The sequence below is a fragment of the Lepus europaeus genome, chromosome 2 (genome assembly GCF_033115175.1).
Source record: "Lepus europaeus isolate LE1 chromosome 2, mLepTim1.pri, whole genome shotgun sequence".
Classification (NCBI taxonomy): domain Eukaryota; kingdom Metazoa; phylum Chordata; class Mammalia; order Lagomorpha; family Leporidae; genus Lepus; species Lepus europaeus.
The window spans coordinates 60,429,259-60,456,703 of NC_084828.1; the positions used below are offsets into that span (position 1 = coordinate 60,429,259).

Sequence of the window (27,445 nt, forward strand, 5' to 3'; positions counted from 1 at the left end):
GCCCCTCTAGGACTCCAGACTGGACTCAAAGTCAGTGTGGTCCACAAGGTTCTCCCTCAGGTAATATCACCAGCGACACAGGCTGCCACACAGTCTGCTTACACCTTGCTCTCTCTCAGAATCTGGCATCTCCTCCAGGCCCCAGTTGCAGGAATCATAGGTGGTATCTTTGCTGGCTGCTGCATGTTTGTTCTGTCCATGCTGCTCCATGCATCTCTCTGCTTTATGTAGATTTGTCACTGCAAACTTCTCTACAACACTCCCTCAGGGATGCATTTCCTTCACTTTTCTTCCGTATTCTTCCCCTAGTCAAAATCAGCACATCGTTCCCATATTCAGCCATCTTGGAATCTTCAGGACAAAAAGTTTTCAAATTCAGGCATAGGTTTTTTCACCTACAGATTTTACATGAACTTTTTTTTCAAAAAAATATTTTATTTATTTGAGAGACAGAGTTATAGACAGAGAGAAGGAGAAAGAGAGAGCAAGGTCTTCCACCCATTGGTTCACTCCCCAAATGGCTGCAACAGCAAGAGCTGGGCCAATCTGAAACCAGGAGCCCACAGCTCCTTCCAGGTCTCCCTTGTGGATGCAGGAGCCCAAGCACTTGTGCCATCTTCCTCTGTTTTCCAGGGCATTATCAGAGAGCTGGATCATAAGAGGAGTAGCCAGGGTTTGAACCGGTGCCCATATGGGATGCCGCAGGTGGAGGCTTAGCCTTCTACACTGCAGTACAAGCCCAAGAAGAGTTTTAAAATGCTTTATTTGTTGATAAGTGACAACCTTTATTTCATCCTCAAAGTTCTATGTCAAAAAATATTTATAAGAAAAATTTAACTTAGAGAAATCCTGTGCTGATTCTACACACTGGTGTTCAGTATAAAATAATCAAAATTTGCCTCTGAGATTGTTTGTAGAAATCAGCTCTAAACATCAGCTGAAATGAGCTAACTACAGTTACAATTGACTTGGCCAGTGAGATTATTTGAGATTATATATTAGAATTTTTTAAATTCTGTGTATTCTCAAATAATTTTTGTCATTATATTTTCCTTAGCTCACAGGACATCAGTTTCTTCTTGCTACTGTGGGTTATTCCGTTCAGCATCCCTTTAGGGAAAGTCTACCCATGCAGCCCATATGTGCAGGTAGCAGCTATTAGAGACCCAGAGAAGGAAATAATTCCTTTTCTGTATGAATCACAGAGCCATAGAGATGACAGCATGTTCAGTTAATTAAAAGGTACAAAGATTGAGAACTATAATGGAGGTATTGCTATGGGAACATAAAGAGAGAACAATATACTGTGGGTGTAGAAGGTGTATTTGCTAAAGAGAGGAAAGTGAAAGGAGCGAGACTATCATCTCTAAGAGATCATAGAGGAAAAGGATTCAGCAGTTTTAGACAAAATTTGGTTGTATTTGAAAGTAGGAAACCAGTGGTCTCCCGTTTTGAGCACTGGTTAGTCAACGATGGGTAAGATCCCCTGGGGGACAACCTAAGACAGGCACAGGTGCGTACGGAGACCGCATGGAAACGGGGTCAACAATGGTATGGCCAAGAATAATGCCTCCCTTTGCTCAAAAATAAACGAAAAGGGGGAAATATAGTGGAATGAGAAGGCTATGCCAAGATGGCCGCTGGCAAGCGAGTGTCAGTTAATCAGGAATGGTTTCGAAACCCACCTGGCAACAGAGCCTGCCTGGCAACAGACTGTGATTGCATGGCTTCGGATACTGCCTGGCAACAGGCTGTGATTGGTTAGGCCATAAACCTCCCCTTGACCGGATTGGCTGCCTTGGCTATTTAAGCTGCTGTACCAACTGAAATAAACAAGTCTATGGGCTGCTCACCTCTGGCCTGCTTTCACCTGACTCCTGGGGTCTGTGTGGTGACTCCGTGCCTCTTGCACCCACCACACTCCTCCTCTCAGAACGAATCCACAGCAACATCAACAGTTCAAAAGAAACTTTAGGCTGGAGCAATTTTTTTTTTTTTTTAAGAATTGGCAACCTGTTTGAAATAGTCTCTAATACACATTTATTTTTATTCCTCAGACACTACTTTAAACAATATTTTTAGATATTAGATGTTTTAGTACTAGTATCTCCTTAATAGCCACTCTGATGGATAGTTGTCAGTTGTATTTTAGAAGTGAAGAAATATCCAGAGAAAATGAGTGAATGATTAAATTTACACAATTAATAATCACCACCAATGGTCTAGCTGGCTGAGTTAAATGTAAGTTGGGAACATAGAGAAATGAGAAGACAAATTACATGTATTGATTAAAAAGTAGAATAGTATCCGTGCTATGTTTCTTTTGAGATTTATAACAAATTAAGACTTTGTTTTAATGTAACATTGCAAATAACAGATCTCAATGACCACATATTGTATTTACAATAAATTTTTAGTATAGTTTGCCAGTAAAACTGATAATTTAAAGAATTATTTATCATTAAAATAGAAACAAAGATAAATTATTTTAAATCATATCTGCTGTGAACCTCAGCCGCTACCAACAAACAATGAAGAAAGAAATGGTTTCTCACAGAAAAGTGAGTAAAGACCTGAGACCCAGAAAAACGATGCATTCCACAGTCTCGACCATGCCATGGAACTCAGTGTTCATCTCCTAAGAAGTGTTCTTGATAAGAAAACTCTTAAATTCCTTAGGACATCTTTAGTCAAAATGTTGGTGGAGTTATAAACCTTTTATTCCATTTCTGCAAACTCAGTTTTGGACAATTTTGAACTCCTTACGGTGAAACACTTTAAAACAGGGGCCAGCCCCGTGGCTCACTTAGTTAATCCTCCGCCTATGGCACCCACATCCCATATGGGCGCCGGGTTCTAGTCCCGGTTGCTCCTCTTCCAGTCCAGCTCTCTGCTGTGGCCCGGGAGGGCAGTGGAGGACGGCCCAAGTGCTTGGGCCCCTGAACCCACATGGGAGACCAGGAGGAAGCTCCTGGCTCCTGGCTTCGGATCGGCGTAGCTCCGGCCATAGCGGCCATTTGGGGGGTGAATCAATGGCAGGAATAACTTTCTCTCTGTCTCTCTCTCTCTCACTGACTCTATCTGTAAAAAAAAAAAAAAATACTTTAAAACAACGTGTTGTTGAAAGATTATTTCCAGTGGAACTGGTAATGCACTCAGGAAGAAATTTGTTTGACTCCACCCCCACTTTTTTTTAAATTTGAATCAATGTATTTCTGGGACACTGATTAATAAATTAATGCTTCTGAGTTTTTGCTTCCCCCCTGAGATATTTTGTGGCCTTTTGGATGGGGAGGAGTAATGTGCTTTTCTAAACCACAGGTGATAGAGAAAAATAGTGCTTTTCCTCCACTTATGGGTGCTGTCGTAATCATTTAATGTGTTGAACACACGGGATGTTATTACTGTGCAGTATTGGATTTCTGCAGCATATTATGGAATAGAATATTGAACAATAATGAGACAAAACAGCTTTCTAAACAACCTGTGTTCAAGCCACTGATACGGAATTATGCCAAATGAACTTGTTTTGTTCTCCAGCTACTTCCTAAAGATTCAGTGGAATGCAACATATTTGAGTGGGAAAAACAGCTAATGGACAGAAAGAGCAAGTACAGTCATTACTCTAGGGAAGGACATAGTTCAACAACTGAACACACTTTTCAAAAATATATTAGACTCATAACTAACAATTGCATTAGTTCTACTTTTAAAATATAGTAGCTATACCCTTTTACAACATTGTATATAGTTAAGTCATATAATTTTACTGGAATCTTCTAATGTATGTTCCTATTCTTAGCAGTGAAAAAGGAACTGTTCTTTAATGCTTTTTCTGAGAGATCAAGATGAAATAGAAATTCTGTTTAATTTCTGGATTCCTGTATTATAGATGGTGAATCAAAAAATCTTTAGATTAATAATTTTATTGCAAAAATTTGTAACAACCATTATATTATAATATCCTTAGCTGTTTACTATAATATGTATGATTGCTTTGTGAAATTTTCTTCCTGCAAGTATCAGTAAAAACATTTTTTCAGGGCCTAAGAAAACATAAATATTCTGACAAATGATTGTTAGCATTGTCTTGGAAGTCTTATTTGTGTGCAGTCTTTCAGTGGAGGACAAACAGGGTAATAATTTAATCAAGGCATTAGGATTGATCTTTTGTCCTAGGATTTCAGTTTTGAGTGATTTAAAAACATTTTTAGAAAGACAAAGAGAGTGAAACAACACATACACCCCTCCACATACACACAAGCGGGGGTGAGGGGAGATTCCCAGCTGCTGGTTCAATCCTCATATGCCTGCAGTGGGAACAATGATGAGGTAGGAAGAAACAAAGCTGGGGGGTGAGAACACAATCCACATCTCCTAAATGGGTGGCAGGAATCCATTTATTTGATCCATGACCGCTTCCTGCCCGATTGTACCTTAGGAGGAAGCTGGTGTCTTAGCTGCTCAGCCTGTCACCTGACTCTTGCACTTTTTAACTGTCGATGATACTTAATCATGTTTTTTCGCTAGGCATTTGTGTGTGTTTTTTAAAGACTTATTTTATTTAGAAGACAGCGTTACAGAAAGAGGTAGAGCCAGACAGAGAGAGAGAGAGAGAGAGGTCTTCCATCCGCTGGTTCACTCTCCAAATGACCACAACAGCCAGAGCTGAGTTGATCTGAAGCCAGGAGCCAGGAGCTTTTTCTGGATCTCCCACTGGGGTACAGGGGCCCAAGGCCATCTTCTACTGCTTTCCCAGGCCACAGCAGAGAGCTGGATCGGAAGTGGAGCAGCTGGGACTCACCATTGCTGCAGGCTAGGGCTTTAACCCCCTGTGCCACAGTGCTGGCCCCAACATTTGTCTTAGCATTTGTTTTAGCATTTGTTCTTTTAGAAAAAAAGAAAACAATGTGTAATCAGATAGTATTAAAATTATATTCAGTGTATTTCAAGTCTTGACAGGTCTTTTTGTTTGTGATTTTTAAGATTTATTTATGTGAAAGGCAGGGTAAAACAGAGAGAGCGAAGAATAGAAAGGATTTTCCATCCACTGGTGCACTATCTGATGTCTGCAGCAGTAAGTCTGAAGCAAGAGCCCAGAACTCCATCATGGTCTCCCGTATTAGTGGCAGGAAACCAAGAACATGTGCCATCTTCTGCTGGCTTCTCATCCATATTACCAAGGATGCTGGATGGGACCTAGAGCAGCTGGGACTCCAACTGGCACTCTGATATGGGATTCAAGTAGTGCAAGCAGCATCTTGGCCTGCTGTGCTATAACATCACTCTCATATTTGTTTCCTTAATGACTAAGAATTACATTAGATTAATATTAGCCACATTATTTTAGCTGGTAACGTAGTATATTCAGGCATTTAATTCAAAAATCATAGACATTCATTTTCCATTTCATTCTATAAATTAATGCTGGTTTGGTTTGGGCATTTGGCATCTTAGTTAAGACACTGCTTGGAGATTCCTGTATCCACATCAAAGTGGCTGGGTTTTAGTCCTGGTTCCACTCTCAATTCCAATTTACCTTCAGTATGGACCTTGGGAGGCTCAAGTACTTGGGTCCCTGCCACTCATGTGGGAGACCTGGTTGGCATTCCTGGCTCTGGGCTTCAGCCTGGCCCACTCCCTCCCATTGAGGGCATTTGTGGGATGAACCACTGGATGGGGATTTGTAGCTCTGTCTCTCTGCCTCTCAAGTAAAATAAAATTTTAATTTTCAAAATTTATCCTATTCTAATCCTATGAAAAAACATGTTATTTAAAATTCAAAGCAAGCACAACCTTAATAAACACTGAGCCAATGATTGAGCATTCATATTCCTTTTTCAGAAAGAAAATAAATCTAGTATGGGTCAAATTATATAGCCAGTAACTTTGACTCATGGTGAGTATTCTGTTTGCATCAAATAAGCTACTATTATTTGAATAATTTGGGCAGAATTCAACTAGTGTTTTTGAAAAGAATCATGAAATTATCATTAAAATTTTAAAGTATTTGTTCATTCACTGACATCTTTGACTTTGGTTCATTATGAATACAGATATTTAAGTAGTTAAGGATGCCAGTTCATAAGCCAAGTAGTATATCCTGGGAAATTATTTAAGTTCCCTATTCTACAGTTTCCTTTTGAATGAGAAACAGTGTTTGCTTCCTAGAGATTTTCTGAGTATCATATGCATAAATAAATATAAACAGTAGAGGAAGGAGCCTGAGCCACATTAAGCTCTCTGAAGGTTTTAGGTATCAACACCTTGTTTAATACTCACAAAAAAAACTTGTTTGGTAGTGAAAATTCCCATTTTACAAGGGGTCACACTATTCTAAATCACACATCTAGTAAAGTAGGAGAATTCAGATTAATCCTGAGAATAATTTGAATCCAAAAAACATATTATTTCTTCTATACTGAAATTAAGATACTCTAGCAAAACAAATATTATCAGAAATATGTTGGTACTGGAATGAAAATGTTTATGGTGGTATACTGAGAAATTAACTTTGCTTGATCTTAGAGTTATGGGTAAGTAATATTGAATAATTATAAAGTTAGCTTAGAGAATATCTTAAAATACAGACTATATAATTTGGAATTTATTGAGGTTAGTATTTGAAGGCACTGATAGCGTCTGGATATTTCTAAAAGTGTCAAAAAAGCAAATTTGTTTGGGAGGGCAAAGAAGAATGAGAGAGGTAAGGATGACCCTCTAGGAATCCATGTATGAATCTACATGACCAGATTAAAACAGCATCAAACAATGAAACTGTGTCCAGTTTGCCATAGCCATCTCAGAGAAGCAAATAATTTGTTATGTTGATAGATTATCATAGATGAAGAAGAGGAAAAGGTAACTAACTTTCTCACCTAGAAGACTGACTTCCTTCACTGACTAAATGAATCAAATCCAGCACCCACTTTATGTTTCTGCTGTTGTCTTTGGCATCATGGAGTAAGTGGTAAAATTGAACCCTGGGAGATTTTATATGCAAATCTTTATGCTTATTTTAATTTTATGGCCTTTAATCTATGGATGGAATCGTCTAGCTAGTGACAAGAAGGATGAGGTTCGAAGATGGCTCAAGATATCTTAACATTAAGTAGATCAATTAATGCTAAAATTCAGAACCTTGAAATTTTGTTCTGTATTCTATGATATATTAATATGTTGACAAGTTTAACCTCTCTGAAAAAATTACCTTCTTATTTGAATTCAAGCTGTACTCTATGTTTGCTGATATGCTGGTTCCATTTTCTTTACACACCTGTGTGTGTGTGTGTGTTGCAAGGGGTGGGTGTGGGAGTGTATTTAGCTAGGGTTGAGCAGTGCAGAAGAGCCAGCATCCCTTCCTTTTCCAGAGTGGAGCCTCCAATTGTGTCAGAGGAGAAGGATGCATTAAAGGAATCATGTGCCTTTGGTGCATCTGCTGAACACTTCTGGTACTTGAGAACTGATTTTTGTCCCCTAGCAATGATTTAAAGAATAATTTATCATAAAATTAAATAGATTGCACTGTAAAAATCATATAATTACTCCCGTAAAAGTACAGATGAAAGTAAGTACCGAAAATTAAAGTGTGAAGTTTTTAATTACGTTCTGATTATCTATAAGCTTATGTTTTAAATGTACCATGCAATACCTTATAATAAGTAAGCATAAATTAAATAGCTACTAATATGTACATCATAAAAAGATTAATACTATAGCTATCATGTATTTTTGCTGGCATAGTTTTAATAGTTTTCACTCTAAAGGGGAATGGATTCTCAAAATTGAGTATTGATCACATGGTTACTGGAATAGCAAAATATTCTTTCAGAACCTAGGCAATAATCTTACCTAGTTAAACTAGGTGGCAAGTGATTTTTTTTTCTCAGAAAATAAGGAATTTCTCTTTAAAAACTGAGATCTTTTTATGATTTAACTTACGCTTTTTCTTTGTATAGGAGACTCACTCTTCCAGTGGAAGGGAATGTAACCCATAGGCTCACAGCCAAACTGAGCTTTGTTTTTGCATTTTATCTAGATCTATGTTCTGCATTATACAGTTATTAACTGAAAACTTAATTTGAGAAGGTGAAGATATTTTCTGAAATAAAATATTTAGAGACATTAACTTGCTGAGTGATCTTGGTCAAGTAAATAAGCTCTTCTAGCCTTGGTTTTATAACTTAGAAATTTAGGAAGTAAAAGTAAATACTCTTTGTGCTTAGCACCAAATTTCAAAAATGATTTTTCTATATTCATTCTATTTTTGAAGGTTGTTGGCTCCTAAGTCCTTTCAGAAATATCTTGGAAATTTTAAATAAAGGATATTTTATGTTTTATTTAAGTTATACAAGTTTCATGTATTTCATGTATATAGATTTAGGAACATAGCGACACTTCCCTCCCATCCTCCCTCCCACCCATGTTCCAACCATTCCTCCTGTGCTCTCTCACATTCCCACTCTTAATTTTTACAAGCATCTATTTTCAGTTTACTTAATGACTGTATAGTTAAACCTACACTAAGTAAAAGAGTTCAACAAATAGTATGAAGAGGAAAAAAAATACACACTGTACCTCAATGGAAGACACAGGGCTGTAAACAATCACAGAATCTCAAAATGTCTATTTCACTCCAATACATTACATTTCTGGTATTCTGTTAGTTACCTCAGATCAGAGAAAACGTATGATATCTGTCTTTTTGGGACTGGCTTACGTATAATGGTTTCCAGTTGCATCCATCTTGTTGCAAAAGACAGGATTTCATTTTTTTTTTTTAAAGCTGAGTAGTACTCCATAGTGTATAAATACCATAATTTCTCTATCTAGTCAACAGCTGATGGTCATCTAGGTTGATTCCATATCTTAGCTATTGTGAATTGTGCTGCAGTGCACATGGGTGTATAGATACTCTTTCATACGCTGATTTCCTTTGGTTTGGGTGAATTCCCAGGAATGTGATGGCTGAATCAAATGAGAGATCTATATTCAGATTTCTGAGGTATCTCCAGTGTCTTTCACAGTGGCTGCAAAAGTTTACATCCCCATCAACAATGGATTAGCCTACCTTTTTCTCTACATCCTCACCAGCATTTGCTGTTTGTTGATTTCTGTATAAGAGCCATTCTAACTGGAATGAGGTGAAACTTCATTGTAGTTTGATTTGCATTTCCCTGATAGCTAGTGATCTTGATCATTTTTTCAAGTGCCTGTCGGCCATTTGAATTTCCTCTCTTGAAAAATGCTTATTCAAGCCCTTGGCCTATTTCTTAACTGGATTGTCTATTTTGTTGTTTTTGAGTTTTTTGGAACTTTTTATAGATTCTGGATGCTAACCCTTTATCAGCTGCATAGTCTGTAAATATTTTGTTCCATTCTGTCAATTGCCTCTTCACTTTGCAGAGTATTTATTTTGCAGTGTGGAAGCTTCTCAATTGATGTAATCCCATTTGTCAATTTTGGTTTTGATTGTCTGTACTTTTGGGGTCTTTTCTAAGATTTATTGGCTATGCCAATATCTTGCAGAGTTTCCCCAATGTTCTCTAGTAATTTGATGGTAATGGGTCATAGATTTAGGTCTTTGAAAATATCAATGCAACTTCATCAATTCTAAATGTTAAATGTTTCAAAAGTAAAATATAATCTTAATTTTTGTAGCCTTCTGAAAAGGGTGTTCAAAAAGAAGTGGCCTATTTTTCTCTACTCGCAAGGAGACTAGGTCTCAACCTATGCTTATACAGCAAGAGCAACATATGACAGCAAATAAACATCACTAAAAGTAATGCCAACACATACGAAGATATCTAGGTGAGCCATATTCTTTTTACTGATACGTGAGGGTGGTTCAAAGAAGTTCATGGAAAACATACATTATCTTTTAATTCCTATTAAACCACTAGTGTAATGTAAGCTTATTTCTCATGTAAAAGAATTACTAAATAAACTACCTATCTGCTAGAAACTTCCAAATCCCTGCTCCCAACCCAATTTTAGTACACATATTAAATACAGCAGATCATTTAGGAAAAAACAGAAATAGAGCATATTCCCAGTCTTTGCAATTACATTTTTATGACATGAACAATGCACAGATATACATTTTGAACTAAATATATTTTTTTCTAAATACAACTTATATAACCTAGGCTTTATTAAGCAAAGATAGGTCTTGGGCATATTATCTGTACAAATTTACAGTAGTATATGTCCCAAATAGTTTTCTTCCTGTTATGATATGATAATATAAATTTTCTGAATGAAGATATATATTAAGGCTTAAGGTGTAAACACTTTAGAAAGCAAACAACTCACTGCTCATTTAAAAATGTACATCATCTCATAATAGGCCCCTGGACTTTCAAATTTACATGTGAGAATACATTTACATCTTACATTTCTAGAAAAGATACTGGCTTTATGTAAAAATGCAGCAAAATTTAAAACCACCATTTTATTGAAAAAGCCATTACTTTTATTAGAAACCAATAATGCTTTTCAAGATGTTCGCAACAAGCCATAGCAAGATATACATTTCCTACAGTGCATTTTTCTTTTAGTTATATTCTAGTAGGAGGTGCAATACCTCCCTGGTTGTGGGCAAAAGTATTTGATGGACTGTGCAAACTGATCTCCTTGTATACAAACCATGCATTTCCTCCTCAAAGTATCATGTTCAGAAAGCCAAAGATCACATATGCATTTAGGGATCCCACACAAGTCACAGAACCAAAGTAGTAATGCACGTCCTTCTGTTCAAAAGGCAGAAGTACCTGAACAATATTGAGCCAGTTGGTTACTTTAATATTCGTGAGAGTTTTAAGCCAAAGTGCTCACCAGCCGCAAAAAAAAAGTGGCAAGAAGAGTGATAACAAAATAAACTATGGGTAGTTTGTGACTGTCTCTATATAGGTTCATACAACCAACATACAGCAGAAGGGCAGCAATGCAAGTGTAAGAATGCAAAGACTGCAAACCTAATAAAACTGTGCCAGAGAAGAGTAATCTCCTGTTAAGACATGACCTTCCCAACTTAGGCCACACACATTTACATTTGCCTGAAATAATACCTGATTTAACCTGAATGGATAACCAAAACTAGCTGTCATGGTTTTCATGCCAGGAAACAATACACTGTTTTGCCCTTAAAACATCCAGAGGTAGCCAAAGTCAAGATGGGCACAATCCACTCAAGGACCTTTATGAAGCCAAGCATCTACTTAAGCAGATTGAGGCTGATCTGGAAGAAGGACATCCTCTGAGCAAAAGAGGAAGAACAGTGGGGCGGAGGAGAGGGGAACCAACCCCCAAATAGTGTCTTAACCACTGTGCTGTATACTCACCCTGAACATAAATCTTTTTTTTTAAAGATTTATTTATTTATTTATTTGAAAGAGTTACATAGAGAGAGGAGAGGCAGAGAGAAAGAGAGAGGTCTTCCACCCGATGGTTCACTCCCCAGTTGGTCTCAACGGCTGGAGCTGCCCCTATCAAAGCCAGGAGCCACGAGCTTCTTCTGGGTCTCCCACACGGGTCCAGGGGCTCAAGGACCTGGGCCATCTTCTACTGCCTTCCCAGGCCATAGCAGAAAGCTGAATCAGAAGTGGAGCAGTCGGGTCTCAAACTGCCCCCGTATGGGATGCCGGAACTTCAGGCCAGCATGTTAACCCACTGTGCCACAGTGCCGGCCCCTGAACATAAATCTTTAACATTCTCACCATATCACCATAAAAGAATTATGTTACTGAGGTGAAGAATTTGTTAATTAGCTTGACTGAATATTTCTACAATATATGCTTAGATCAGATCATCACATTGTACCCCATAAGTATACACAATTATCTGTCAATTAAAAATAAATACATTAAAACAAAACTAAACAAATTTCCATGGCTGCCAGTGCTTGTCTTATGTCAGCACTACTTCATCACCACAGGCTGAAGAGTGCCATTAGCAGGAGCGAAAGAATGGGAATCTGGGGAAAGGAAAGCCCTTGTCTCCCTCAGTGTCCGTTCTTCCTCACCTATTTCCCCTGTGGTGTCTGACAACTTGCCCAGAGCAAGTGTTTTAAATCACCTAGCTTATGGTATTCCTTAAATGAGCTTCACAATGCTCTTTATTTCATGAAATTGTAGATGACATTTGGATTTTTTTTTTAAGATTTATTAACTTGAAGGTCAGAATTACACAGAGAGAGGGAGAGAGAAGGTGAGAGAGAAAGAGAGAGAATCTTCCATCCACTGGTCACTACCCAGATGGCCACAACGGCCAGAGCTAGGCCAATCTGAAGTCAGGAACCAGGAGTTTCTTCTGGGTCTCTCACCTGGATGGCAGGAGCACAGGCACTTGGGCCATCTCCTGCTTTTCCCAGGTCATTAACATGGAACTGGATCAGAAGTGAAGCAATCAGGACTTGAACAGGGGCTCCTAAGGAATGCCCTCATTGCAGGTGGCAGCTTAACCTGTGGTGCCACAACACTGGCTCCCACGTTTGGGTGTTAATGAGGGTTTACGGTAAAGGTCTCAGAATCTATCAGATTCTCAAAAACATCATGAACTTTAGTATCAATATAATATCTCAATAGGCTTTTTAACTCTCTTACTTGATTTTCCAAATCTTCATCAGGATTTACCTTACTTACATTGGGCATTCTGAAAACCTAGTCACCATGTGCACTTAATTCTCCTGATTAAAAAATGCCTACAAATGATAAAAAAAGGTTTCCAGACAATTCATTTCAAGATTGGATACAATCTGTAATACTCACTCTTATAGAGTAATGAGAAAGTCACGTTAGGTTGAGCTAATATATATTTTGCCCACATATATGCACAAAGAAATTGCAAAGAAAAAAAAATAAGTCCTTCCTTTGAAATCCTGAAGCATCTGAACTAAATATTTGAATACCTACCAAGGCCTGGAGTTGCTATGTGCACTTGAGATCGCACTATTTGTTTTCTTTGTAAATTCCTCATGGCTGAGTCAATATTATTAGACAATCTAGAATTAGAAAATTAAGGTTTGTGACCTTAACATTTTTCAAGATTAAAAGGCAAGACAATATTACCCATTATGTTTCACCATCCTGGAAACAATAAAGTATACAAAGAAAAGCATGCACATGAAGAAGATTCTTTCTCTCTTAATTTTTATCCTTATATTTCTGAACAAGTGATTTGAAAAGAAAAAAAATTTCTGAAATTGCACTTTCCAACATATTGTGATATTCCTGTTTCCTGGAACTTAAGGAAATTATTTGACTCCTCTATTTTAAAAACATAATACATCATGCATGTATTATATATACAAATACAATTATTTAATTTCTACTAATTTTAGTAATAGGAATTTTTTTTTGACAGGCAGAGTTAGACAGTGAGAGAGAGAGAGAGAGAGAAAGGTCTTCCTTCCGTTGGTTCACCCCCCAAAATGGCCACTACTGGCCCAAAGCCAGGAGCCAGGTGCCTCCTCCTGGTCTCCCATGCGGGTGCAGGGCCCATGCACTTGGGTCATCCTCCACTGCCTTCCTGGGCCACAGCAGAGAGCTGGACTGGAAGAGGAGCAACCAGGACAGAATCTGGCACCCCAACAGGGACTAGAACCCGGAGTGCCGGCGCCGCAGGCAGAGGATTAGCCAAGTGAGCCGCGGCGCCAGCCGATAGGAAAATCTGATACTGAGCAAAGTAAGAGGAGTAAAAATTACAGTCCTGACTTCTGGCAAGTATTTCAGAACTGGCAGTTTTAAAAGGTAATTCAATTGGACAAGCATTTAGCATACTGTAGTGCCTGGTTCAAGTCCAGACTCCTCCACTGCCCGTCCAGCTTTCTCTATTATGCATCCTGTAGGACAGCAGATGATGGCTCAAGTAGATGGATTACTGTCACCAACTTGGGAAGCCCAGATTAAGTTCCAGTCTCCTGACTTCAGCCTTCCCTAACCCTTACTATTGTGGGTATTTGGATGAGTGAACCAGTGGATGGGGAAATCTCTCTCTGTATGTCTCTTTACTTTTCAAATAAAATAAAATTTTTTAAAAAATATTTTTAAAAAAAGCAATTCATAAAACATTGCATTTTGGTATATCTTTATAAGTTTTTTGTCTGTTATATAGAAACATGGAAGCTGATGTGTTGACCCTCATGAAAAGCAACAGTAGATTTATACAACCAGTGCTCTAGTTATATTAGTCAACCAACAAAAAGTATTGAAACTAGAAATTGTTCTTGTGAAAGCATACATACCAGAAAAAGAGGTGCTATAGTGCACTGGAGTTGGTCTTCAGACTAGAATTGGCATCCTAATCCCTTGAGAGAGGAAGAAATGAATATTTAATTTTATGACTTAGTTACTTACATTATGCAGCCTTTACACTGAGCACTAAGGAAACACTCTCAATGAATTTATGTTGATACGATCTCTTCTAATTTGTGGTTAGGATCTATACTCCATTCCATAGATGCACAAGTTCAGATCACAGATGTTAAACCAAACATTTTAATTGCTTAAAACTGTAAGTCTTTTTGCAAAAACCCTATTTTTCTTTTTAAAACTTAATATTAGCTTTCAATCCTACTTTCTGTCATCCTTTGTTGGTTGCCACATCAGTAGAATGAGAATAAAGTATCTGCCTGAAGCAAATACACTAGAGGTCACTGTCAAACAGAGATCCCCAAGAAACCAAATAGAAAAGGAATAAAAATGAGAGGCATGTTTTATTAAATGTCTTCTACACCTGCTTCCTTTATCTTTTAGACTTGTTTACCAAAGCCTGTTGGGTATCTTGAATTTTTTTAAAACCACAAGGCATGTGATGTGGTATTTATTTTGTAACTGCATTAAACATTTCTCTCATAATATTAAATCCTGCAAGTTAATGGTCTAGTATTAGAAAATAATAATGATCTTTGTTCAGGGCATTTCCATGAAAACTTTTCAATTGATGAATGGTTATAGTTGCTAAGCAGATTGGTTATTTATTAAGTTAGCACTGTAAATAAAATATTTAAACAGCTGGTATACCTGTGATCCTACCAGTAATCTTCTTGAGAGAGAATGTGATGAGAAATTATAAAAATAATTTTAGGAAATGTTAGTGGAAGCCAGTTATTGTGCAATATTCATCTTATTTTCAAAATTATATTAAGATAGGATGCAATCTATTTAAATGCATTTTAATTAAAATCAATTAATTTCACCTCCAGTTTATTTTATATTTTAGAATGATGTATTATTTATTTCTTGTTGATCAATATTAAATTGGCAACTTATTAAAATTAAAATATTTTGAAAACTACACTTGCAAGTCCCAGGGAATATAATAATAATATAATAAAAATGAAAACAAATCAGTGATACATAAACAAAGCAAATATACTACAGAATGGATGCAATTTAAACTCACAAAAACATTGCTGGTATATATTTCCATGTATACTATATTTTAAATAATATTTAATTTTAGAATGTTTTATAGGAAAATTTTGAACATAATTCTGAGTTCCCTTGTATTTCCTACACTGTTTCCCCTAGCAACAACACTTATAAGCCAATAGGACTACATTATAATCAACTTAAATTCAGCCTCTATTCAGATTTTCTTAGTTTTACCTTAAATCTTTTTTTTTCTAGGATTTTTGCCTATCATATTACATTTAGTCATCATGTTTCCTTAAGCCTTTTTTTTTAAGATTTATTTATTTGAAAGGCATAGTTAGAAATAGTGAGAGAGATCAAGAGAAAGATAGAGGGATATTGGGAGAGCTTCCCTCTGTTGGTTCACTCCCCCAAATGACCACAACAACTGTAATGGGGCCAGACTGAAACCAAGAACCAGGAACTCCATCCAGGTCTCCCACGTGTGTGCAAGGACCAATTACTTGGGCCATTTTCTGCTGCTTTTCCAGGCCCTTCAGAAGGGAGCTGGATCAGAAGAGGATCAGCCTGGATCAGAACCGGCACCCATCTGTTATGCTGACATCACACCCGGCAGCTTATCCTGCTGTGCTACAGTGCTGGTCCACATGTCTCCTAAAGCTTCATTGATTGATTATTTTATTTATTTGTGTCATCCTTACAGTTTTGAAGGGTACATGTCAGATATTTAGTAAAATATCACTTTATTCAAACTTCTCTAATGTTTTTTTCTCATGATAATTTGGAGATTAGAATTCTGAGGTTTGAGGGAGAATGTCACAGTGGCAAAATGCCATTCTCTTCACATCATATTAAATGTGTATACTGTCAACATCTCTTCTTAATATGGATGTTAATGTTGATCACCTAGTTGAGTTGGTGCTTGTCTGATTTCTACAGTATAAAGGTACCTTTTTCTCCAGTTTTATTCTGTGCTATTTAGAAGAAGGTCACTATGTGAAGCCCATGCTAAGGTCATATTGAATGAAGCCAATCTCCTATTTCCAAAGCTTTTTTTCCTAAGGATTCTTTTATACCCTCCTCCTTTAGGGTAGAGTATCTACTTCAATTATTTGGAAGTTTTCTGCCTGGAGATTTGCCTATTTTCCCCCATTTTAAATGTACTTAATTATTTATTTATTTATAGCAATATGGATTCATGTTTGTTGCTCAAATAATTGCACACATTATCTTTGGAACTATATATTTAGAAGTTCCTAACAGTACCAGAGCATAGTAAATGTTGAATAGATAGTAATTTAAAGTATACCTAAATGTAAAAATAGGATTATGACCTATTTTGACATTAAGAAATAGGAAATGTACTTCATTACGATATACTTGATCTTTAATTACAGATCTTTACTCACACCCTTAGAACAAAATAAGAAGAGGCATAAAGGGATAGGCACTGTGGTGTAGCAGGTAAAGCCACTGCCTGTAGTGTCAGCATCCCTTATGGGCACCAGTTCAAATCTCAGCTGCTCCACTTCCCAGCCAGCTCTCTTCTATGGCCTGGGAAAATGGTGGAGGATGGCCCAAGTCCTTGGGCCCCTGTACCCGTGTGGGAGACCTGGAAAATCTCCTGGCTCCTGGCTTCAGATTGGCGCAGTTCGGGGAGAGTGAACCATCAGAAGGAAGATTCATTCTCTCTCTCTCTCTCTCTCTCTCTCTCTCTCTCTCATTGGCACAGTTTGGGGAGTGAACCATCAGAATGAAGATCCCTCTCCCTCCTCCTCCCCCTCCCCCTCCCCCCTTTCCCCTCCCTCTCCTTCTCCCTCACCCTCTTCCTCTACCACTTTCTCTCTGTAACTCTGCCTTTCAAATAAATGAATAAATCTTAAAAAAAAAAAAGAAGAGGCATAGAATAACTTAGATATTCAGTTCATGAATGAGTGTGTTGATCAACTGATCTTAGCTGAGTTTGGCTACTTTGGGCAGGTTCACTAGTTTGTGGGTGGTACAGTGGGTGTTGGGTGGTAGGAGAGTGGTCTAGGGAATCAGGTGGTACTCGATATGCCTCAGGTGGCATACCAGGGAGCATCTCGTTCTGGTCCCCAGTTGTCTCTCAACATGAAGGAGGACAGCTTGATTATGTTCTGGTGATGCAACATTGAGCAGAAATATGTGTTTTTCTTCATACTTTTGCTTGCGTCACATTTCATGACATTCCAGTGGCCAAAACAAGGCACAGGTGAATGCAAATTCCTGAAGTGGGGAAGTACAGTGTGTCTCCTTTGTGAGAAGAACCACAGAGTCACATGGCAAATGTAGTCACTAGGAAGGGGTCAACGGTAACCATAAAACAATCCAAATACCATGCATAACTACCCAAGGGAAAACGTCTAAGTTTTCAAGAGTGAGTGTTTATTGTTTTTGAAGTACGTTTTCACTCTATTTTTGTTATAAATTATGTCAGTGAGTGTAAGTGCAGCATTATCATTAATTATGTCATATTTCAGGAGTTGTTCTTTCTGAAATGACAACCAAGTCATTTAAAAGTATAACATAGTAGTTTACTTTTCAATTCCGCACACATCTTGGATTATAGTGAAATCTTATTGAATGAATGCTTTTTAATTGGGGTATGTTTCCAATATAAATGAGTATTTCATGCAGACAAACTTGAAGTATAATCATGAAGAGGCCTGTAAAATGAAAGAATCAGCTAAGCCTATAAATCCCCCCATGTACATTTATGCTAGAATTAGACACATGAATAATCTATTCTTAGTGAATATTCAGCAAAGGACAAACTCCTAGAAAGAGGACTCTCTGGGAATGCTCTTTCAAATAGAAGTATTGATAATTGCAGAATATACAACTTGCAAATTTGTTGTTTTAGAGTTTGTTTAAATTAAGCCTTTAAGAATTCATGCATATCAAATCCCATTTTTTTCCTGTAGAAAAATTCAAATAAAACAAACTGAAATAAATCCTCTTTTTCCGAAAACATTGAAAAACAATGTGAGATGTAATTAAGCATAGATGTTAATGTTTACACCTCAAATTCTAAATATAATCCTAAAAGAAGCTTTTATAACATTTCTCTTAAAGCTGCTAATATTTGAGGTAGCACTCTGTAATAAGACAGATATGTTTTATGTCTCAGGAGACCTGGGTAGAAATCCTGATTCTCCCTTTTGTAAAATCAGTTTAGACGATTTTTTCTTCTTCTTTTTTAACATCTAGGAGCCTCAACTTCCTTTTCTGTAAAAAAGAATAAACATGTTCATCTCAAATGATTGCTAATGAGAATTAAAATCATATATATAAAATGTCAAATTTTGCACAGTGCTTTATACATAATGAGTTCTGTACTATTATGTTGATACCACTGCCTTACAAGTTGCACATTATTTCAGTTATTAACTTAATCCTTTACTTTTCCAATATTTTACCTTGTGCATGCCAGAAAGACAAATATAATAAAACAGAATTGGTCCTGTGGAATAAGAGCAAAAAAATTACTGGGGACAAGTTTTTTGTATAGCAGTTAAGATGATGCTTAAGAGACCTGCATTCCATAATGGAGTTCTTAGGTCCAAGACCTGGTTCTGTATCAGATTTTAGCTTCCTGCTAATGTACACCTTTGGAGACAGCAAGTACTGGTTCCTGCCCCCAGCACTGGAGACCCAGAATTAAGTTTATGGATCCTGGCTTAGGCCTGACCCTGCTGTTGCAAGTATTTTGGGAGCCAACCAGCAGATGGAAAAATCATTCTCTTTCTACTTTTCAATCAGCTAAAACAGAACAAAGAATGACAGGCACAAACTGGTATTTTATTGCTAGGATTTATATGCACTCTTGTTCTAATCATTTTGTCAAAATTTTGACGGGGCATGCATTAATCTGCTTGATATAAACTTTTTTCCAACTAATATTATTAAAGAGATATTCAAGTATGTTAAGCTAGAGAACTTCATTTAGAGCATCTCAAGAAGTGGCCGCATAGTAAATTTGACAGAATTACAAACATTAAACTTTAGTATCACTTTTTCCTCCTTCCAGAGGCAATAAAAACTCTTATTTATAGCTGTAATAAAAAGGCCACAATAAGATAAGTTTCTGAGATCTCTTTTTAGTTAATTCTTCTATTACCAGATGCTTGTCACAAGATATCCCAGATCATGCCAGGATCTCGATGCCAAATTTGGTAAAACAGAAACAGGCTCAATTAATCAGTGAATGTTTAGTGCCCAGTTTGCCAATCAAAAAACATTCTGATCATTCCAACAAACGATTTTTTAAAATATCATTTACCTTCTTTTTTTCTTTTTTTTTTAAGATTTATTTATTTATTAGAAAGGTAGAGTTACGGAGAGGTAGAGGTAGAGAGAGAGAAAAAGAGAGAGGTCTTCTATCCACTGGTTCACTCCCCAGATGGCCATAAAGGCTGGAGATGTGCCAATCCGAAGCCAGGAGCCAGGAGCTTCTTCCACGTCTCCCACGTGGGTACAGAGGCCCAAGGACTTTGCTATCCTCCACCGCTTTCCCAGGCCACAGCAGAGAGCTGGCTGGGAAGTGGAGCAGCCAGGACTCAAACTGGCGCCCATATGGGATGCCAGCACTGCAGGTGGCGACTTTACCCACTATACCACAGTTCTGGCCCTCGACACAGGATTTTTCAAGCCAAAATCCTGAATACCATATTGCATAGAATCCATGAATAAGAAGTATGCCCCATCCATCCAATTTCTTCTTTACTTTTTTAGACAGAGCTAAGAGAATGCTCCGGTTTCTAAATGGATCTTGATGTTGCTTACATCATGTTAAGATACACATGCACACTCACAGACAAGCTGACACTGAAAACTGGGTTATAGACTTTGTGTTCATATTTTGTGATGGACATATGAGGAGCTAGTCAGAATCAATCAACAATAAAAAACCTTCTCCCAAAACAGGCTCCTGGGTCTGTTGCCAAGAAAAAGACTTGAGTGATTACAAATAATAGAGGTGTTTCTTTGCATTCCCATTTCTCTCCCCAAAAACATCACTTACTTCATTGTCCCATCAATGGGGATTTATGAGGAGGTTTTAATTATAAGACTGACCGGTTTTAAAATATAAGACTAATGTATTCTTGATATTGAGAATTCCTTTTGATTTATATTAACTTTAAAATCTTGTCTTTTCTCTCCATCAAGTGACCTTCTCTTTTAAATTCGTTGGTATTTATGGAATTGATGTGTTGCATTAACACAAAGCCTTTTATCCAGGAACTTCAAAGCACTTTTTATCTGTCGACACGCTATACTTGTTTAGTATCACTATAAATTGTTTTTATGATTGATTATTAGAGTGAGAAAACATTAACAAAACCAAAATATAAGGACAACTTTAAGATACATCAGATTTCATCCAACAAATTGCCTTAGTTTTAAATAACCCATGGTATGTTAGAATGAAATGCACTTCTACTTAAAAGTTAGCCTTGTTAACAATTTTTCTCTTAAATTACATTTTAATTTAAAATAGCTTGTCCTTATTTTGAAAATATATTACTGAAAATATTTCATCTGCAATCTTGAGTTCCTTAACTAAGAATTTCATATATTAATATACTAAGTGTATTCTACATTGGCCTTTTTTTTCCTCTTGGGCAATTACTAAAGTAATTCATAGACATGTTTTTACTGGTAAGTATGGATAAATTAAATCTGTCAGGACATTAAAGTAGCAGTAGATATATTGTGTCCATTGAACTAAATGATAGCTAATTCTCTAGAAATGGTGCAGTTTATTTCTTAACTCATATAAGTTTATATTAAAATTTTGAGGGTTTTAATGAATGCATTGTTTAATGAGCTTATTTAGTTGAGCACACGATGAAATTCCTTTCCATTCCTCCCAGTGACAATATACATGTGTTGAAACTGTAATTCAGTTTTCTACATGTGAATGGAATCATAAACTTAAATAATATTTTCAAATCCTTATGTGTGTGATTTAAAAACAAATCTCTGGAAAAAAATCATAGTATGAAAATGTAACCACATAGTGTAGTAAAATGTAGATTTATGTATTACAGACTTTGTCATTGCTACAAGTCAGTGTCATAACTTTGGACAATTCCCTTAACATTTTTCAACTGTAAAATGTGAGCATACACATGGATGATTGCTAAGGTAATTTTAGGCTTCTATATAATTTAATGAATTGTGATTCTTTGTAAAATATGGGCTGTTCTCTCTATATGTTTTTTAAAGATTTTATTTATTTATTTATTTATTTGAGAGGTAGAGTTACAATCAGTGAGAGGTAGAGACAGAGAGAGAGGTCTTCCATCTGCTGGTTCACTCCCCAGATGGCCGCAAAGGCCAGAGCTGTGCTGATCTGAAGCCAGGAGCCAGGAGCTTCCTCTGCGTCTCCCATGTGGGTGCAGGGGCCCAAGGACTTTGGGCCATCTTCTACTGCTTTCCCAGGCCATAGCAGAGAGATGGATGGGGAGAGGAGCAGCCGGGACTAGAACCAGCACCTATATGGGATGCTGGCACTGCAGGCGGAGGATTAACCCACTGTGCCACAACGCCGGTCCCTCTACATATTTTTAAATATGCCTGAGGTTGTTTATTATTGGCAAAACATAATGATTAATTATAATTCATTTCTCTTTTATAGGCAGTAGTGCTAAAATAACCAGTGACAAGTCACACAAGGAGCAGCATAGCATCTAGAGCTAGTCACAGTAAAAGAAATGCTTCTCTTTTTGCTTCTGGTTTTCAGTCCAACTAAATTAAATGGAGGACACAAAAACTCATTTGTGAGAGCACCCTGACTATTACTGTTTTCCTACCATGGCTATATTATAGGACCATAAGTAATTGATACCATGGCATTTGAGGATATATTTGTAATAACTGTTTCAGTACCAAGTAACAAGGATCTATCTCAAACTAGGTTGCATAAAAATAAAATTTCAAAATAATGTGATTGGACTGGCTTGGGCCTAGAATCCAGAGTTTATGTGATACCAAGATGTATCTGTTACCATCACTGCCTTGCTTTTCCTTTTTCCATAATGTTTTAGAATGTTGAGGATTACAATCCATCCACCCAGCAACTTTGTTGTAGACACTTTGTCTTTCTTAATAGTTCTAATAAAAATTCTTCAGCCGATTCCCCTTGGCCTTGTGTAGGTCAGTCACACAGTCATCTGAACCAGACATTTCATTCAGTGGGATGGACTCTCCCTGTTAGCCAAACTGAGCCTGTACTCATCTTTGGAGCTTGTCAGGCTTGGAAATAGGAAAGGGCATTCCTTCCTAAATTGTACCGGCTGAATAGTGGGAAGGAGTAATGCCACAGTTCATCAGGGGACTGCTCCCCAAAGGGTCAATGATGCTGTGTTTGCACAAGCCATAAGCATCCATTCCCACTAAGAGTCAAAGAGGAAGAAAAAGAGACAGTAAGGGAAGTGTTCCTTTTTCAACAGCTGTATTTTAAGTGCTACTATGTTTCCCGTACATTGAGAATATAGGAATGTACAAAAGAGACAAAACTTCCAATCCCAAGGGTGGGCATTTGGTGTAGTGGTTAAATTGCCACTTGGGAGACCTGCATTTGTATCTGAGTATCTAATTCAAGTCTGGACTCCTGTGCTTTTGTTTACACTCTGCTAATATACACCCTGGAAGGCAGCAGGTGGAGTAAACCAGCAGATGGAAGACCTTTCTCTCTGACTGTCCTTCTCTCTGTCTGTAATTCTACCTCTCAAATAAATAAAATATTTCAAAAATTGCACAGAAAAACATGAATAATCTTTATAACTCAATAACTTTTATTAGTAACTGTTAAGGAGGATGTCATCCATAAATATTAAAAAAAGTTTCATTGTGGAATAGATAACCATTGACAATGAATTTTAATTATTATGAGAATATTTCATTAGATATATGAGCATTTAGAGTTTCTTTTTTTAATTTATTTGACAGTTAGAGTTACAGACAGTGAGAGAGAGAGACATAGAGAAAGGTCTTCTTTCTGTTGGTGCACCCCAAATGGTCACTATGGTCAGAACTGTGCCGATCCGAAGCCAGGAGCCAGGTACTTCCTCCCAGTCTCCCATGCGGGTGCAGGGGCCCAAGACTTGGGCCATCCTCCACTGCCTTCCCAGGCCACAGCAGAGAGCTGGACTGGAACAGGAGCAGCTGGGACTAGAACCGCACCCATATGGGATGCTGGCACCTCAGGCAGAGGATTAACCAAGTGAGCCACAGCGTGGGCTCAAATTCGAAATTCATATTGAATATTGCAGCCGGCGCCGTGGCTTAACAGGCTAATCCTCTGCCTTGCAGCACCGGCACACCAGGTTCTAATCCCGGTTGGGGCGCCGGATTCTATCCCGGTTGCCCCTCTTCCAGGCCAGCTCTCTGCTATGGCCCGGGAAGTCAGTGCAGGATGGCCCAAGTCCTTGGGTCCTGCACCTGCATGGGAGACTAGGAGAAGCACCTGGCTCCTGGCTTCGGATCAGCGAGATGCGCCGGCCGCAGCGGCCATTGGAGGGTGAACCAGTGGCAAAAAGGAAGACCTTTCTCTCTGTCTCTCTCTCACTATCCACTCTGGCTGTCAAAAAAAAAAAAAAAAACACCAAATATTTGAATATTGCATCATTTTTTAACTTTTATTTAGCAAATATAAATTTCCAAAGTACAGCTTATGGATTATAATGGCTTCCCCCCCCATAACTTCCCTCCCACCCGCAACCCTCCCAAATCCTGCTGCCTCTCCCATTCCATTCACATCAAGATTCATTTTCAATTATCTTTATATACAGAAGATCAATTTAGTATATATTAAGTAAATATTGCAACAGTTTGAACCCACACAGAAACACGAAGTGTAAAATACTGTTTGAGTACAAGTTATAGCATTAATTCACATTGAACAACACATTAAGGACAGAGATCCTACATGAGGAGTAAGTGCACAGTGACTCCTGTTGTTGACTTAACAAATTGACACTCTTGTTTATGACATCAGTAATCTCTCTAGACTCTAGTCATGAGTTGCCAAGGCTATGGAAGCCTTTTGAGTTCGCCAACTTTGATCTTATGTAGACAAGGTCATAGTCAAAGTGGAGGTTCACTCCTCCCTTCAGAGAAAGGTACCTCCTTCTTTGATGGCACCATTCTTTCCACTGGGATCTCACTTGCAGAGATCTTTCATTTAGGGTTGGTTTTTTTTTGTTTGTTTTTGTTTTTGTTTTTTTGCCACAGTATCTTGAGTTTCCATGCCTAAAATACTCTCATGGGCTCTTCAGCCAGATCCAAATGCCTTAAGGGCTGATTCTGAGGCCAGAGTGCTATTTAGGACATCTGCCATTCTATGAGTCTGCTGTGTATCTGCTTTCCATGTTGGATCATTCTCTCCCTTTTTTATTCTATCAGTTAGTATTAGAAGACACTAGTCTTGTTTATGTGATCCCTTTGACTCTTAGACCTATCATTATGATCGATTGTGAACTGAAATTGATCACTTTGACTAGTGAGATGGCATTGGTACATGCCATCTTGATGGGATTGAATTAGAATCCCCTGGCACATTTCTAACTCCACCATTTGGGGCAAGTCCGATTGAGCATGTCCCAAATTGTACATCTCCTCTCTCTCTCATTCCCACTCTTATATTTAACAGTGATCACTTTTCAGTTAACTTTAAAACCTAAGAATAATTTTGTGTTAATTATAGAGTTCAACCAATAGTATTAAATAGAACAAAAAAAATTCTAAAAGGGATAAAGTATTAAGTTGTACATTAACAGTCAGGGCAAGGGCTGATCAAGTCACCGTTTCTCATAGTGTTCATTTCACTTTAACAGGTTTCCTTTTTGGTGCTCGGTTAGTTGTCACTTATTTTTATGATGTATCTTAATTTTATTTATTTGAAAGACACATTTACAGAGAGAGAAAGAGAGAGAGAGAAACACACACACACACAAATACAGAGAGAGGGAGAGAGACAGAGAGAGAGAGAGAGAGAGAGAGAAAGCAAGCTTCCATCCTCTGGTTCACTCCACAAATGGCTGCAATGGCTAGTGCTGAATCAGATGGAAGCCAGGGACCAGGAGTTTCTTTCTGGTCTTCCACATGGGTGCAGGAGCCAAATTCTGCTGCTTTCCTAGGCACATTAGCAAGGCGCTGGATTGGAAGTGGAGCATCTAGGACCCAGACTAGCACTCATATGGGATCCTGGTGCAGCTTTCCCACACATTGGTGACCACAACAGGTTTTGATTAATGTCCAAAATGTCAAACATTTTCCCCTACGATAAACCATTTTATGTTTCTAAGGATACTGTATAGAAACATATATGTAAATAATGTTATTTGGTTCAGTGCCCAAATCAATGTTTTAAACACTTTCCAACCTGTTGCCCTTGTAATTATGATGGTAGTTACTTTTCCTATTTAGCTTCAGAAGTTTAAAATACCAAGTGGGATGAACTATTCAGTTCTAAAAAACTGTATTTATAAATTATGCTCACACAATATTTAGAAATGGTTTCTTAATAATTAGTCTTTGACTTTTGTTAATATTAAAATCATTCTAGCAACACTTCTAATGGGAGAAATCTTTTAATGAAGTCAGCCAGAAAGCATTGTCAAGGATGATTGAAGTGCTGTCCTTTCGTCTCATTTGTAAATCTTTTCTATAAATACATTAAAATGACACAATTTAGTGATGTACTTTTCCAGGACAGCCTTTGTGAAGATAAACAATATCAAATGGTAAGGCCTCAAAGACAATTTCCACCAATTTTATGATTCAACGTTTCAGTTAAACTTGGCAAATTTTTTCTAACTCTTTTTTCCTTACTTCCATCTTAAGTGAGTTAAAACTCAATTTCTCTGTTAGACTGAATCATTTGACTTACTGCCTTACATTCAAAAGAATATTAAAACAAATTTGAACAGTAAGTAAACTTTTTACTATTAAGATTAGTTAGATTCACCATATTGTTTCTTTCCTATAGGGAAAGATATACCTAAAGGAAAAGGTATATACTTCATTCATTTAACACTATATAATGTCAAGTGAATGGAAGGGGAGAGGGAGCGGGAAAGGGGAGGGTTGCGGGTGGGAGGGAAGTTATGGGAGGGGGGAAGCCATTGTAATCCATAAGCTGTACTTTGGAAATTTATATTCATTAAATAAAAGTTTAATAAATGAAAAAAAAAAAAGAATTCTCTTAACCCATGCAGATAAAAGTTATCAGGATAAAACTCTCAAGAGGGAAAGGGAAAAACAAGCTCACAACTAGAGAAAGCGCTTGGGGGTAGTTTAGAGGTGGAAACACAAAGAATCCACCTGAGTGAAAAGAGAAGCAAAGCAGTCAAAACAGAAAGCGAAGGAGAAGAGAAATCTCCTCCTTGGGTATGGCACTTTAGAGGAGAAAAATAAATTAAACTTTGTTAAACAATTCTAAAGTTGAAGGGCAAATATTTATTGATCATCTCCTGACCCTTTGAGAGTAGCACTGAAGCTTTCTTCAGGTTTTATTTTGTTTAAATTTTGAGGTTTTAATGGAGTGCGAGAAGAGAGGATATGATGGGTTTGAAGAAAATATCAAGTCACCACATTGCCTAGAAGAAATGGAGAGTATCTGTCTTGGGTTCCTGCTCTCAAGACTAAGCTCAGGAGTGGGCAGAGGAGAAACTATCCATGAAAAGGAAAAGTGCCTATCAGTCTTTCCAGGGTGAGAGTTGTCGGAGTTACTGACCTCTTATCTCCAACATGCTCTTTGCAGAAAGCAATGGGGCTCCCTCTTGCCCCTAGTCAAGATCTATTTATGTTAATAGTCTTCTTTTAGCAGCAAGCCAGGCAGGAAATTTAAGTCAATTCACACTTCTACATAAATTGCCTCCATCAGGTAAACAAACAAATTGCTTTTCTTTGTATACTGCCTGGGATCTTCTGCCCCCAAAAGTGTGAATTTCTTTGGTAATCCTGTCCCTTTTGGGCTTTGGTGAATCTGTTTAGGGGGACAGAATTAAAGCCTGGGAACTAGAGAAAAAGGTGAAGCTTAA

At 37.6% G+C, this 27,445-nt stretch overlaps 1 protein-coding gene and 1 pseudogene across 3 annotated transcripts in view; one reads left to right on the forward strand and one right to left on the reverse strand.

Moving 5' to 3' along the window:
- Positions 1-27,445, forward strand: part of ALCAM (activated leukocyte cell adhesion molecule) — a 212,791-nt gene that overhangs the window by 55,999 nt on the left and 129,347 nt on the right. The gene's annotated exons all lie outside the window — the stretch shown is intronic.
- Positions 10,560-11,254, reverse strand: LOC133747941 (synaptophysin-like protein 1; annotated as a pseudogene).